Consider the following 11,452-nt stretch of genomic DNA (forward strand, 5'->3'; position numbering starts at 1 on the left):
AATAGTAGCGCATTGCAGTTTCACCAGACAACTGTAAGCTCTGAATTCTCTGAGGGAGGTGTTTGTAGAGATGGTTAACAAGAATGCAGTCATTTCTCAATCGGACGCACTCCCTTTCAACAGCGCCCAACAGGTCGTTCGGGTTGCATGTAACAAGCCCAGGCTGTTTGGCGAGGTTGCTTTTTATGAGACCGCACTCGTTCTTATATTGAGGCCCAGGCTTCTATCACGCCAGCCTGAAGTTATCATTCCGAGGCTGTCAAGAAGTTCTCGGAGTTTTTTTATTGCCATGTGAATAAGTGCCCCATCCTCTTGAAAGTGAAACAATTCGCCTGTAAAGGGGTCGTGCAGGACGTAGGGCAAAAGAAATGTTTCTATTACGTCCGTGTAGTTGGCTGCGATTATCCACCCTATAACCCTGTGGAGCGGTCCTAGTTATTCATAACTGAGGTACTCCACACGGTCACTGATGTGTGCCTGCTGGAACGAACATTGCAGGTATATTTTTGGTCATACCTGGATGATAAAGCGCAGTTTCTATTAGAAAAAAAAACCTGGCTTTAGCAGTGATAAGCTGATTGATAGATTGATATGTGGGGTTTAACGTCCCTAAACCACCATATGATTAAGAGAGACGCCGTAGTGGAGGGCTCCGGAAATTTCGACCACCTGGGGTTCTTTAACGTGCACCCAAATCTGAGCCCACGGGCCTAAAACATTTCCGCCTCCTTTGCAAATGCAGCCACCGCAGCCGGGATTTAATCCCGCGACCTACGGGTCAGCAGCCGAGTGCCTTAGTCACTAGACCACCGCGGCGGGGCTAGCACTGATAAACTGGGACATTGCAACGAGTTCGCATGCCAAGTAGAAAATCAACCTTGTCACAGAGGCGCATATACCAGACCCTGTATTCCCACACCTAATACAAAAAATGTATATTTCGTCAATATACTCACATTATCTGCCTTAAGCTAGGCTGTCAGTTGCCCGCGGGAACCTTTTGATGTGCTTTTGTAGTGCGACTCCTGCAATTTTACGCTTAGATTCTTCGTAGTACTCATAAATTCGTTCTTTCATTCATTCCATAAGCAGCAGTTACCTTAATTAGCACTAGCGCTCTACGTATGGTTTTTATTAGGCACTGTCGTAGAAGAGCATACTGATTCTTCTTCTATTTCTCATTCTCTCTGTCTCTCGGCCTAGAGCCTTAAGCAGATGTATTTTGCGCACTAGTGAATTATCTGCAGCATTACAAACTCTAGAAAACAAATACCACCTGGCTTTCTCTGGATTCCACATACGTTGCCTCTGGTCCCAACGCGCAAAAAACGTTGCCTCGTCACTGAAAACAACAGAATGCCAGTTGTCTGGCGTCCAGTTTTTGACCATGGAAGTGAAGTACATGCGCTGTTGTTTGTGAGTTTGTGTTCTATCTGGGTACTTTTAGCAGGAATTCTGGTTTTTAACACTGCTGAATGAAGCCTCCACCGTATGGTTAGCATGGATACGTCCAATCCTAGAATATCCCGAACTTCCCGGACGGTGAGAAAGGGGTTTTCAATCAATGCAGCTACAATCAGTCGACGCTCCTTTTCGGTTGCAGCCCTTTGTGGGCTACGACAGACACCATTAACAAAACGACCTTCCTCGTAAAATGCTCGGAGCACTCGGTTCACAGTCAGCAACGGACGTTTCGTAGCCGCTGATATGGCTCTTTAGCTTACTATGCGTCCCATTACCATGGTGGCTCTTATTTCATGTAGTGTCAAGCGAAGGGCCATGGTGAAGTTCTACGGAGCTTTCAAGCGTCAGCTTACAAGCAAGCAGCACAATACAAAAACCTCACAAAACTTAGGCTGCTGGGACAATGTTACCGCAAACTACAAATCAACACGCAGCATAGCTTTCATAGCGTGCTCAAAACGGTTCGCTTCGCTTCATTTCATTGTTCTTTTTTGTTGTTTTTTTACAAACTGTTGACATCGCTTCCGACGGTCAAAGCAGTTGTTGCATTTGCGGTGATAACAAACGATCGAAAATGCAAGGTAGGCGCATCAGGGATAATGCGAATGCTCAAAAGGGCCCCGTTTTCAATTGTAGATGTCACTCGCGCAGTTCAGAGAACGACGCTCTGTCGTAATGAATATGGATGTTGAGCACTGTACATACTGTGGATTGGCCATTATGCGCAAAATATGAAATTGAATTGGCTCCTGCCATGCTCTGTCATGCAGCCGCCCATCTGTTCTTTCTTGTATCGCAGAATCATCATGAGCGATCAACTGATTTCACTTCATTTTGCGTGTTTCCGACTGTGCAAGCGGCGACAAAGCGGGCAGCTGACGAGCACACAATTTTGATAAACTCAACGCTTAGGACGGACATTGTAATCGTGCATTTAAGAAATGAGTTGCGAGGAGGATATATTGGCTGTAGGATGGGTTCAGAAGCAACGAGGCCACCACTCTTCCGGCTTTAAACAAGTGATAGTGCCCTCTACACACTAAACCAATTCTGACCCTTAAGGGTGTAAATGAGCTTGTCGCCAGACGAACACCCTTTGCTCCCTATTGGGTGTTCAAAAAAGGGTGCTAAGAAAGGGTGCAGAGCTCAGCACCCTTAAGGAAAGGGTGCAGAGCAAAAATTTTGAAGGGTGTAATCAGTGCACCCTTTAAAAAAAGGTGCTGTGATGTCATAATACCCTTTCAAATGAGTGCTGGAAGGGTGCTCCACATCGACGTACCAGTGGGCCAAATCTAGGGTTGACGCTGGAGATGGCTAAAAATGCAGATTGCTGTATACTCTGTAGACTATGCTGAGTGACAGCCCACATACAGTTTGTTAGTACTTGAACACATGTACTAAGTCGTCCATTCCACCCTGAACACGTGCACCATGCACGCGGCCGGCCCTCCACAGAGTGCCTTCCGCAGGCGCTTATGAAACTAGCACTGAAACACAGTGACAGCTCTAGGTGGGGCTTTTGCATCATCGTCTTTTAAAACAGTGTCTCTGCAGTGAAGCTACTGGTATGTTGGCTCCAGTGTTTTGCTTTCTCTATGTGTAGGCAAATAGAGAATCCGGCACTGTTATCGAGAAGTGCTGCAATTGTGCCTTACCCTGTCCAGGTGCTGTTCATGTTTTCGTTTTTGGCTGCTCTGGATAGAACAAGCTGCACTTCTAAAGAACAGTGTCAAATTTTAGATAAGCTGGTACTGTTGCAAGAGCAAAGTTAGCTTCACCACAAAGGAAGTGTGATTTGGCGAAACCAAGTTCTCCAGCAGTCAACAAAGTGGAGGCCCACTTACAGGTGTCTGTACGTTTGTGTACTAGTTACCAAAGTGCCCTCGAGAAGCGCTCGGCAGAGTGCCAGATGCATGGTGCAATGTTCAAGGTGGAAGTAGACAATATGTAAATATATACCTTAAAGCAAGCTATATTGAATAAATATGTGTGTTTTAATAATCATGAAATTGATCCCAGAGTGCGTATATGGCCTGTGCTACCCATTTTTGGTCCAGAATGAATGTAATCTATTCAAGGCCCCTTGCTGCACACATGCATGCACAATTTATGGATGCTTGGTCATCATACAAACATGCATGCCTGCAAATTAAAAATTCACAAGTTTCGAATACTGGTGATTATTTCAAATGCCATATACTCACTTTGAAAGACACAGAGATAATATGCACTAAATACAGAACCTTACCACATTGCGCTCTTTTAAATTATGTGTAGCAGACGTGAGCTTTTATGCATGTGAGAATGCGAGATATTAGGCCCCAACAAAAATTTATGACAAATAAATTAACATGATGCCAATAGTCACTATTTTATTGTACATAGCATACAACCGAAAAAGATTGACAATAGTAAACATGAGCTATGACCTTCTGCATCGATTGTAATGGTGAGATCTTTGTGAGTGAGAATCAATCTTCTGTTTTTTCAAATCTTTTTTCTTACGAGTAGACATCTTTTTTGTGACGAGACTTCTTTTTTAACTTTTAGCATTCTGACTTCCCTCCTTGCATAGTAGGTAACAAATAAATTATTTAGAACAACAAAATATAAGTTAGAGGCACCAGCAGTCCAAAGGCGCTTATTGAGGGTGTTGCCGGTGCCCACAAAATTGAAAAAGAAAATAGATAGGAGAGTAGGTGTGTGGTAAAACATGTGGGCTTATATAACATGCTTTTGTCATCATGCTAAAAGCCTTGACTACAAACTTGCTCAAGGCCTATTTACAGCTCTCCTTTTATATATGTGTGTGTGTTTCTAAACTTGTGTGTTACAAAATCACAAATATTGGCAAAGTAATGCAAGTTGTGTTTGATTAATATAATGTGATCATTCAAACACTTGCACAATCCATCTTCAGCTGCCCAGGCGACTTTGGTTCCTTTTACAAAAGTGTGGTCAGGGCGCTCCTTCTCTACAGCACATCTGCACCCGGAAGCCTAAAATAAAGACAGAAGTAACCACTAAGAGTTTCACAAGACAGACTGTCCAAGATACAATATGCGTTGTCATGCTGGAGTGTTCTTAGTTCGATGTGAGTAGAAGTCAGCATCGAAATTCGCTTTGTTTTCAACGGAAAACATGCTTGTTGGAGGTCCCCCAGGCAAAAAACTGTGTAAACAACTTGACAGTACCTATGGGCCTACAGAGGGTAGCACGTACAACAAATTTCACATAAAAAACAAACAGCATAGTAGAAAGGAAATTTATACACAAGAAACATCTAAGCAATGATTCAGCATGATGCACACGTGAAACATGAGTTAGGTTTGAGTAAAAAAGCTATTCATCAAGTGATTGCGCACATCCGATTTGAACAAATCGAAGAAGGCACTGAAGTTAATTAGGGTTTTTAAAGAATTGTAAAGTGCCAATAAGCAATATTCTAGTCTAGCTCTACAATAGTGTGTCATGTATGTAGTACTAGTATTTGCCTGTTAGGTATGCTGTAGTCATGAACATATTCAGTTTTCCTAATACCTAAAACTTATTATGTTGCAGTTCAGCTGTTCATTTTCAATAAATAATTGTTTATGACAGCATTTAGGTTACAAAATTGATGCTAAAAATTTGGCAGACCCCACATACTTTGGTAATCGATGTTATGCGAAACATGCATAACATGTATTTTAATTTTTTATTGAGCGATTTTATGAAGTGGAGCTCAATATAAGTACAAAGTCTCGCACACACATACGTTAAACAGCCGCATATGTTTCATTTGTTATGGGGAGATGTCACACCTTTGACAACATTAGCAGTTATTTGCTGTTTCGTAACGATGCCAACAGAAACATGGATATTAGCCACACTAGAAGTGGTAGGCTGGTATGAAGCACTGGTGTTTGCGCTGGCACTCGCGCCGATGGTAGCCCTCAACACTGCTACACAAATACTTCACAGGATGGTGCCTGACTACAATTGACTTTGACTCGACCTCACGGCTGCATCATAGGAGTGCACATGTAATAGTTATAAAATTTGATAGCCAGTACTGCAATGGCAGTTGATGTTACACAAACATTTGAGACTATTTGGAAAGTATAACCGAGGCCGGGCATGGCTCTGTGATAGAATACTTAATTACCAAGCAGAATACTAGGTTTGGATTCCTGCTAGGACACTTGACTTTATTCTTTGCATTCATTTGGTCAATGCTGCCTATGTCAGCTTTTTAACATGATAGCGTTGAAGAGCTCGTGTCGCAGAAAACCCGCCGCCGGCGTCTGCCCCGTTGGTTGTGAGCGAAAAATCGACTGTGCATCTGTGACCGAAAAATCAAGTTACCTAGTTTCCAGAAACTCAAAATTCCTACTTATGACCTAATGGAGGCGCGCTAATTGCTGCAAAACGAAACCCCCAAGTTGACTACTAGACACTCAACACAGGGCTTAACACACGGAAGTCTATTGACATCGGCCAAAAATTAACGTTAAATGTACAGCGCTATTCCATTTCCCCATTTCATGAACTACACAATGCCATGATAATTGTACCCTGGTATTTTTGGTGGGCTATATCGCACAAAAAATACAAGGATTATGTCAAAAGAATGGCATCAAATTTTACCGGCATGTCATCGAAATAGAGACACAGGCTACTAGTCTTATTTATAATGCTAAGAACATTTAAGGTAAAGGCATTGAAGATAGCTGGTGGCCTTTTTCACTATCTAGGTATCAATTTTTCACTATCTTGGTATCAAAATTCTGCCATGTCAGTCATAGTTTACTGACATTGCAAGCTCAAGAAAAGTGTGGCTCTGAAGGCATCAACACAGCATTTTGCCAGATCTTTTAAGAAGGCAGTCTTTAAAATTGCTAATGTTTCCAATTTTTTTTTGCTATAAATTTCGTGCTTTGCATTCAAATGTACCTCCATCCAACTTGTTTTTTTTTTTGCATTCGTGCTCTCACTAACTGCTTACCTTGTCTTGTCAAGTGTTCGTTGACATAAATAGGACTACTTGATCTAAAAGGAAAGGCCACTGTAGACAGACGTAAGTTTTTTCTCTTATCCAGAACATTTCATTTGTAACATCGTTCATAATGCACTATTATTTTTTTTCAAACTAGGCTTGTTTGTTCCTACTCTGTCTGCAGTGTCAATATCATCACGAGTAATGGTTTTTCCATCATCGCTCAAAAATTTCGGACAGCGTCAAAAGAAAACCCTCATCCGAGACGCCTTTGATGTCGGATAGTTCAACCTTGAATACAGTGTAAATTCTTCAATTTTCATCTGAAGTTGCTTATTTTCACCTGGAAGTTTTTTGTGCCTGTTTCAAGGTGCGACAGGCTTTTCATGCAAAGCCTTTATTTCTAAAGAGAGCGCGTTGACACTGTCACCACCTTCACTCCACACTTCTTGAAGGACCAAAGTTCAGTATGAATTTTGTGCTTGAAATCCTCTGTTTACCATGACAAACAATTCACAGGAAACATTGTACTCTTGCTTGGCAGGAGTGCATGCAGTAATACTAACACAATTAAAGCAGGAAATAAGTGTCTCACCTGTGCAAAAATTATTTTGGCAAGCACTGTGAAGACCACACACACTGCTGCCAAACTGAGAAGAATATGAAGAGCACTTCATATAAGTAGGCAGCGTCCAGTAGCTTGGTGAGGCACAGCGCATAAGCAGGTTGAACAGAGCTGATGCTTGAAACAATGGTTCAGAGTTCGCTGGTGCTTGGGCTCCTTGACCTTGTCAGGAAATTTCCTTGAGCAGCCTCACTCAAATGAAATGACAGACCGTGCCGAAGAATTTCTGCACCAGTGCAAAAAAATTATTTTAGTGAGGTTTGTCTAGACTGCATGCGCTGCTTGCCGAATTGCAGTGAATGGCTAGAAACGCATGGCCAACATATATTTAGTGGCACGCAACTGAGAAATACAAAAAGGGCATGCTGCAGTATAAATACAACGAAAAACATGCTGCTGCAGAGCTTTTCATGTCGATGTCATACATGTGAATTTTCATTCACCTTTATAGCTCACTCATGCACGAAGATGAAGTTAGAACTTTTAGATGAAGACCCCTTTTAGCTGTATCGACTGCACGTAATTAAGAGATAAGCATGCGTGAGTAATGATGTTGCCTGCAATCGATAAATTCTTTTCTTGAAGCTGACCAAATATATGCACGAGTGCATCCATAGAGGCACATTTGCATTTCTGTAGTTATGATACCCATGTGATGTGTTTCTTAAGTAAATGCCATGCAATATGCACCATATGAATATTTTATTCCGTAAAATTGCAATACCACTACATATACATGTCCATATACGCATATGCATCCACTGCAGATAAAGCATAAAATTAAAGCAATACTGACACATGAATTTTTTACCAAGGTAGTGGAGGGCTCCAGAAATTTCGACCACCTGGGGTTCTTTAACGTGCACACAAATCCGAGAACACAGGCCTACAGCATTTTCACCTTTATCGAAAAAGCAGCCAGCAAGGCCGGAATATCATCCTGCGACGTTCGGGTTAGAAACCGAGTACCTTAGCGACCAGACCACTCCGACAGGACTTCAATCTCCCTGTTCCCCCGTGTAGGATGATAGACCGTCTTTGCTGGTTTGGCTAACCTCCCTGCCTTTCCTTCTCTACCATTTATTCTCATGAGTTCAACGAATAAAGCTTCCTTCAAACGGCTAACATTCGGACGTTTATAATTTGCCTGAAATTGAGCTCACTAAATGAATATTGTGTGCTGCTTCATAGTGATCATTGATCTAAATTGTTCTGGTTGGCTAAAAAGGCACTACTCCTCACTTCTAATCAAACAGCACAAGCTGTCTAATGACCATAGGGGAGGAAAAGTGGAAACGCTAAGACAAAACATCAATCTTGAACCCCATGCCATCACAATGAAGCAGGCAATCTTCTGCAATATTGACGGGCAACCAGGATCTCAGACACTGCAGATAGCTACATAACGTATTGGTTTCCCAACATGACGTAAAGGCAGCAGAATCACATATTGCCTAACCTGCTTCAATATGATAACGATGAGACAATAACGTTATTGGCCTCTGTATGCTAATAACAATTTACCTTGCATATCATGTGACATTAACATTTAATATGACGTCATGAATCTTGCATCCTACCATGTGGTCTAAGTACCAACAAGGCTGTTTTAGCGACGTTGGTGCAAGGCAGTAAACAACAATCACTTGGTGAATATTATTTTTGATATTATTCAATTGGTCTGATGCGTACATCTTCAAAAAACGGCAGTTTAGATTTGTTCATTCTTAGATAAATACAATGTCTATGTTTGCATGTCAGCAGCAACATATGCACGCATACTGTGATGTATAACCTTATTGTGTTTTGAGCAATAAATTAGGCATTCATACACTGCACATATCACAGGTCACTTGTAAATCTGCAGCGAGGTCATAAAGAATTTATGATATCAGATAAAGCATTACACTTGTATTCGAAAGTGTCATCAGAAGTTTTGGTATAACTTAGTTTTAGAATGTTTGTAGACGTATAGGTATTCGGCAAAGTTTTAACTCTAAAGCGGGCTGCAGCGCCCACAATTCTTTTACAAACCAGAAGAATGCAATGATATGTGAGCAGGGGGGGGGAACAAGCAGTACCACCAAAATTGCACTCGAACGAGTGAACTACTGCTCAACCTAGCGCTTGCACAGCTAAGGTACGTATATTCGGCCACTCATAGAGAAAATGTATTGACCCAGGCGTATTTGCACGCTTTGAGAACCGCACCTACAGCACGCTGTGTCAAGTTTACGCACACTTAATTAAGCTGAATATCATGGTAATTTAATGTTATACGTTCCCGGTGGATGCAAACACATTTGGTCACACAGGAAAACACATCTACCTTATAGTAGTCACACACATTTAATGATCATGTAGCTGTTGAAAAGAGGACGAGTAACATATAAAACTTTCTCCATATACTTCTTTGGCACAGAAAACGAACAAGGCCGCGTAAATACCAACGCGGACACCACGTTATTCTTCTCCATTCTTCTAAATTAAATACGGAAAGATCTAATTCAACGCGAATCACCGGAATACTCCAACGCACGCGACACACAGACGACGCTTACGGCTTCCATGCGCCGTCCCCGAACGGCGTCCGACGGCATTGCAAAAATATAGTGATTCATAGCGTGAAGAGCATCGCCCGCTGACTTACAGCATCACAGCGCACATTGCTTTAACCTCCTTCCTCACAGAAAAAATTCATCCGCGCGTAACGTCCCTGAGCTTAGACTTGAGCCTAATGAAATCAGACACGCCAGCAGGCTCGCTACGTTAATAAAAACTCACTTTCGTCTACCAGCTAGAAAAACCTTAGTTCACAACGTTATTATACTATAGCGCTTTCGGTTTTAACCGCGGGAGGAGCATAACAGCCTGGATCGGGCACGCCGCGGCCTGGCCGGAGAAGCAAAAAACAAAGCGTCGACAGCAGAAACATCCACCTACCTTTTTAGTTTGGCGAGCGCTCGACGGTGCAAAGCAGCCGGTCCTCTCTTGAGTATAGTGCATCTTCGTAACAAGCAGCACCGACAGAACACGAAAGGCAGCGCAAGCACACTTTGAACAACTTAAAAAATCGACTTTAAACGCTCGGCACACGGCCGTTGCGGCCTTCAGGAAGATACCGCCATTTTTGTCCTGCTGACGCCACCGATCCGCATTTGCGCACATAACTTTTTATATGATGAGTAAATAGATTATTTCTGCTTAAATTTTAAGTAAAAAATTGTGAAGGTAGAAGATACGCTAGTGCGTATTGCATAGAATATTTTTTTAGCTTTGAAACTGACAAAATCACATTACGCGTAATTGCGCAAAATTTGAAATGTGAAAGAGCGCGCGAAATTTGAAACGTTTGCTTGCTTGTGTATTTCTTATACCGATACCTTGCTAACATCTGTACATTGGTTGAGTGGTTAAACTGGCTGTTAAAAACAGTGTCAAAGCGGTTGTATATTAGTACAAAGTACAGGCAGCAAGCAAAATTTGTCACATCGAAATAAGCGTATTAGTTGGCAAACAATATTTTAGCTGTCTTTAGTGAATTTTCTTTAGGAAAATGTTTTAGTCAAGGCTCATTTTAACTTGCTTTGAAGAATATTTCTATGAACAAAATCAAGAAAACGTTTCTTTAATGTTATAATATTAGAACGTCAAAGTCCATAGCCCGCCATAAAAATTGGTAACATGTGTCAACTGATACATTGTAAGGTTAACAAATATTTGTACAACACAAAAACTGTTTTATCTACCACGGTCTTGTTGGTTTGTATTTCTTTGCATCAACAAATGTATGATTTATATATACTGTCATGGACGAAGCTTTGTTTTTAGTGTTAGGCGCAAACGAGGCTATGTGTAAGTCACAATCCTGTTGTAGCTCTACAAGCTGCGTACTCCGCCATTGGCTAGTGAGCTTGTAGCGCATGGCTTGGTCAGCGCCGGCCGTGAGGCGACGAGAAAGAGGCAGCAAGAATGCAAGAACCAGTGCAGAACTTACGTTCAGCCGGTCACTATCGCTATTCAGATATCAGTTACTGCGGTGGGGCTATTAATGAGACCATGGTGTCTAACCACTTGACATCTAAAAGCTGTTGGTTATGCTCTATGACCACGTTACTCACAAAGCTTTGTCGGCGACTGTGCACCCTAATGGGTGCTCATCAGCACCCATTAGTGATTGCACCCTTTTTGCACCCTAGTTTCCACCCTTTTGATGTGTTCACCCTTTATGTTCCGCTTGTAGGGTGCTGAGACGCGAATAGGGTGCTCAAAGCGTGTGCTTAGGGTGTCGGCACCCTTTTTGCACCCTTAAGGGTCAGAATCGGTTTACTGTGTAGAGCACTCAGGCGCCCTTGTCGCGACTCCAAGTTTATTTTAACTGGGGC

General features: G+C 42.1%; 1 long non-coding RNA gene across 1 annotated transcript; it reads right to left on the reverse strand.

Moving 5' to 3' along the window:
• Positions 1-3,819: 3,819 nt before the first annotated feature.
• Positions 3,820-10,168, reverse strand: LOC142776337 (uncharacterized). The gene is made up of 3 exons (XR_012887464.1): positions 10,011-10,168; positions 7,038-7,293; positions 3,820-4,463 (listed from the first exon to the last, which is right to left on the reverse strand). It is a non-coding gene; the product is annotated as an uncharacterized LOC142776337 (long non-coding RNA).
• Positions 10,169-11,452: the final 1,284 nt, after the last annotated feature.

Source organism: Rhipicephalus microplus, chromosome X, assembly GCF_043290135.1.
Source record: "Rhipicephalus microplus isolate Deutch F79 chromosome X, USDA_Rmic, whole genome shotgun sequence".
In the NCBI taxonomy this organism is placed as follows: domain Eukaryota; kingdom Metazoa; phylum Arthropoda; class Arachnida; order Ixodida; family Ixodidae; genus Rhipicephalus; species Rhipicephalus microplus.